The 5,202-nt window shown below is 44.0% G+C and overlaps 1 long non-coding RNA gene across 1 annotated transcript; it reads left to right on the forward strand.

Moving 5' to 3' along the window:
• The first annotated feature begins 30 nt into the window (after window positions 1-30).
• LOC132513529 (uncharacterized) lies at window positions 31-4,863 on the forward strand. Its single transcript, XR_009538499.1, has 3 exons — window positions 31-823; window positions 1,435-1,593; window positions 2,713-4,863. It is a non-coding gene; the product is annotated as an uncharacterized LOC132513529 (long non-coding RNA).
• Window positions 4,864-5,202: the final 339 nt, after the last annotated feature.

The raw sequence follows: 5,202 nt of genomic DNA on the forward strand, positions 1-5,202 counted from the left end.
AAGCTCCTTCAATTGAATAATGAGGCGTCAGGCTAGCCACCTGGTGTCTAAAATATGTACATCGCTTAAAGTAAGAATGTGGGAATGTTGCTGGCAATCTCCATCTCAAATTATTCTACCCCACTCCTAGCAAAAGTATGCTGAGATGATTGTTGTTTAGTATTTCCCAAACTGGGTTGTATGAAGCATTAAGAGTCCTGGGAAATGTTATTAGAAAGTCCTTGAAAAAGGGGGTTCCCTGGTTAACTAACTTTGGGAAGTTCTGTGTATGATTGACCTAAGTTACAATGCATACTAGAACACTAAACTCTATGAGAGATCTAATATTAAACCCATTTGACTTCTTTTAACCCACTATGTTCCAAACACTGGACCAAGGAAACCTTCTTGCATAGATGACCTAATAACAAATCGTCGGACACCAGTTTTCCATGGAACACTCTTTCTTCCCCACTCAGGTGATGGAGTTCATTTTCGTGATCTGAGAAAGATGTAAATGAAGACAGTTTTCAAGGCAAAAGCCTCAAACTCCAAAGTAGAAAACAGAGACCATTCCATGTATTTTAAGTGGAGGGAACTTAAGACGGGGAATTGATTACACATGTGATGGCAGAGGGGCACAACCAACTGGGGCTCTTTGTAAAGCAGCCCAGAGATTAGAAAGAGTAGGAGGCCAGAACCACTCAGGCTGAGGGGACAAAAAGAAGGTGGCGAACCTGGATGCTGTGGCCTGGTCACTTGGCAGAAACAGGAATCATGGTGGACCTACCTGGAGCGGCTGGAACAACAGCAGACTCAGCCACTGTTAAAGATGCAACCTGAGGTACAGACACCCTGGCTTCTCCCGCCTGCCCCCAAGCCTCCAGCCAGTGCCTGTCACTGGCTGGACCCAGGTGGAAGCCAGCCATCTTGGGAAACAGCTTGAAGGGAGTCACTCCCCATCATCACAGAATAGAGCAGAGCTGGGAAGTGCGAGCAATGCATCTAATCTGAACTCACTTCTGTAATATATTTAGTGTGATACATATAGATGATAACTTTTATGGATGCATAGCTTAATGGAAGTAGAAGGCCCTTATATAATAGTCTTCTCAATTAGTAATAATAGACACTTAAGATTAAACACTAGAGCAAAATGAAGGAGTAAGCATATCTAGGTAAATTCACCTACATCATATTCAAAATTTAGAATTCACAAGGGTCTGGATAAAATTGCAATATTAATTGCAAAGGGAATAATTTTCCCTCTTCATGTTCCTGCCTCCACCCATAAAATAGGAACTCTCATCCTCCCTGAAGCATGTGGAGCGAGGTTTCTGCCCCTCTCTCCACCCACTCAAGTACTAATGGGTGAGCCTGGAGAAGGGTTTATTCCATGTGTGCGCGTGCACACACGTGTGTGTGTTTCAGCCTGCTCTGCCCCTTCTCTTTTAGAGCTGCCAGCTTCGAGTCTGCTGGTGTTCTTTTCTCCATCCCTGGATCTTCTGTGCAGTGAGCTCACTGGGGACAGGGAACCATACTGGAAGGGTGAAGGGGTGGTTTCAGTTTTCCAGCCACTGAAGTCTTTGACTACAATGGATAAATTCAATTCAGGTATGTCATTTCCACTGCAAGCTAAGCCAAGTTTTAAAATGCAACTTTGCAAATAATAGACGGCTATCTTGTCTGCTTCAGGCACTTCTGTGTTCTTAATGCCTAGAGCAATTCTGGGACCATAGATGCTATTTAACAAACACGTCATAAATGAGCAAGTGCATTTTATCTGATTGATGCCTGAGCCTATTTCTCAACTGGCTTGAACTCCCAAGGGAGAGAGAGATGACAAGATGGGGGAGGAGTGTTGTTTGCATTTTCCCCTTTACGTTCTCCATATTCAAACAGATAGCCAGCTCATTACCTTAAGAAGTATATAGTACCAGGAAAACATGAAACAGCCTGCACAGCTTTTGGCTGTGTTGCAAAGGCAGATCATTAAGAAGAATGTAGAAGGTTTGCAGAGAAGAGGGCAAAGGGGAGTCATGGGCAGAGAGTGTCTTGGGGAGGAGAAATGAGGAGGGGGACTTTGAGTGCAAAGAGCAGGCAGAACCTATGTTCTTCTGCAGAACAGCACCTACAGGGTAACAGCAGGAACAGAGAGGACAACAGCTGGGTGCCTCTAGGGAGACAGGATCCTAGCCAGCCAGCCTTGGCAGAGACTTCCAAGCCTCCACATGGCAAGAGCCAGGAGAGCTGCTGGCTGTGGGAGACACTATGTAGATTGGGATGATGGACCTCTCGGGTATAAGTGTGGATGATGACTGAGGACCAGACAGGTGCCCTTGTCCGTCTCCAACACCTTGACACGGCATTAGCTCCAACAACCGTAGAACAGCCCTGAGGAGGGGGACCCATGGAAGGACAATTTGCATTCATTCATTCATTTGCTCACTCATTCATTTATTTAGGCATCCTGGCAGGAGGGGGACTAGACAGGGTTAGAAATTGAATTTACTTTTCAAATATATTTGTTGAACGCCTCCTCCTGCATTTGCTACATTTCCTTAACAGCTGCCTTTCACATTGTTTTTAAGCATTATGTCTTTCATCCTGCACTGTCAGTTTCTACATAATTAGATTTTCCAGATAACAGCAAGTCCCTCATTTAAGCATCAAAACTTTTTCCTTAGTGGAAATCTTTTTACAATGTGCTGCACTCTTCTCTTCCATATGCAGAGGCACCGGCTACCACGTCACCTTCTCCTGATGACACTGGGTCATTTCTGGAGTTCCAGCACAGTGCTGGGCAGGAAGTGCTGTGGTTCCCACGTTTGTGCGCCTCCGCATTGCATGGCTTTAAGAGGATATCGGATTTCTTTCTATAGTCCTGGCACCTCCCTTGAAGCTCTCACCATCAGCTATTAGTTTTTTATGTTTTGTTTTGTTTTTGCAGTACGTGGGCCTCTCACTGCTGTGGCCTCTCCCGTTGAGGAGCACAGGCTCCGGACACGCAGCCTCAGTGGCCACGGCTCACGGGCCCAGCCGCTCTGCGGCATGTGGGAGCTTCCCGGACTGGGGCACGAACCCATGTCCCCTGCATTGGCAGGCGGACTCTCAACCACTGCGCCACCAGGGAAGCCCAGCTATTAGTTTTGCTGTGTGTATAGGTCCACATCTACTCTCTACCTCTTAACTTCCCCCACCGGTTTCTTTTTAAATTATAACATGTAACCGACTAGAGGGCTTCCCTGGTGGTGCAGTGGTTAAGAATCCGCCTGCTAATGCAGGGGACACGGGTTCGAGCCCTGGTCCTGGAAGGTCCCACATGCCGCGGAGCAACTAAGGCAGTGCACCACAACTACTGAGCCTGCTCTCTAGAGCCCGCGAGCCACAACTACGGATCCCACGTTCCACAACTACTGAAGCCCACGTGCCTAGAGCCCGTGCTCCACAACAAGAGAAGGCACCACAATGAGAAGCCCGCGCACCGCAACGAAGAGTAGCCCCTGCTCACCGCAACTAGAGAATGTCCACGTGCAGCAACGAAGACCCAACGCAACCAAAAGTAAAAAATAAGTAAAATAAATAAATTTATTTTTTTAAAAAATGTCAGAGTCAGATCTCATGTTTTTAGTACAGTTCAGCAGGATGTGTATTCGTGGGAGAACTTCCACTCAGACTTCTCCAATAATTAAACTCATGTGAGCCATCACAGGACAGATGGTTGTGCTATTTAAAACAAATTATAACCTTTAAGGATAAACATGTACTATTGAAATCTAAATATAAATTTGCTTTGAATTTTAATTGAGTAGTACTATTGTTTAACAGGTAAAATTGATGTGAAGACTTCAGAAAGTGTTTTTTTTTTTTTAATTTTTATTTATTTATTTATTATTTTTGGCTGTGTTGGGTCTTCGTTTCTGTGCAAGGGCTTTCTCTAGTTGCGGTGAGCGGGGGCTACTCTTCATCGCGGTGCGCAGGCCTCTCACTGTTGTGGCCTCTCGTTGCGGAGCACAGGCTCCAGACACGCAGGCTCAGTAGTTGTGGCTCATGGGTCTAGTTGCTCCGCAGCATGTGGAATCTTCCCAGACCAGGGCTCGAACCCGTGTCCCCTGCATTGGCAGGCAGATTCTCAACCATTACGCCACCAGGGAAGCCCCAGAAAGTGTTTTTTTAATAAAGTAAGAATACCTCTTAAATGACAAAAATATTAGGCAAAAATTCTTTATGTAATTTGTCAATATTCCTGGAAGCCTTTGAAAAGCCTTTTTCTGACATTTAAATTATCTGTTCTATTGAATAATTTTGGAACCAGAAAGGGATGACAGATTTTTATCTTGTTTTCTTTTCATGCCTTAAAGTTGGCCTGTATATAAAATTTAAATAGCAATTTTAACTTTGTTGTCAATCACTGAAGTGTCATCAAGGGCTGTGAGTAACAATGACCCTCCTTTTGGTTATAAGAAATCCTCTGACCATTTGATTGAAAACAGTGTCTAATCCAATGTTTAGATTTCAGTGGTTTTTTTTTTTCACTTTGATTATCCTTGTGGTATTTAAAATGCAATTTTGTCTATTTGGAATTTTTCATGATAGAGGTATGAAAGAACACGTCGTGTAAATGTAACCTGTTAACCTTATTTCATGACTAGTTTGATATTGAAAGCCAAGACATATTTTTTCACACTTATTAAAAAACTGTTGCCAGTGGGAAACGAGTATACTTTAAGGCTTAGTAAAAAAAATACTCAAAATTGTAAACAGTAGGATCATGGTTCTGAAGAACCTAGGGGCAAGACAGGAATAAAGACGCAGACCTCCTAGAGAATGGACTTGAGGACATGGGGAGGGGGAAGGGTAAGCTGGGACAAAGTGAGAGATTGGCATGGACATACATACACTACCAAACGTAAAATAGATAGTGGCAAGCAGCCGCATAGCACAGGGAGATCAGCTCGGTGCTTTGTGACCACCTAGAAGGGTGGGATAAGGAGGGTGGGAGGGAGACACAAGAGGGAAGAGGTATGGGAACATATGTATATGTGTAACTGATTCACTTTGTTATACAGCAGAAACTAACACAACAATGTAAAGCAATTATACTCCAATAAAGATGTTAATAAATAAATAAGAACAGTATGATCTCACAATGACTGGGGGAATGTCATAAAATTAACCATGGTGGCCACCGGATGATGTCATTAATGCTGGGTTTTGCTTTTC

The sequence above is a fragment of the Lagenorhynchus albirostris genome, chromosome X, assembly GCF_949774975.1.
Source record: "Lagenorhynchus albirostris chromosome X, mLagAlb1.1, whole genome shotgun sequence".
NCBI lineage: Eukaryota > Metazoa > Chordata > Mammalia > Artiodactyla > Delphinidae > Lagenorhynchus > Lagenorhynchus albirostris.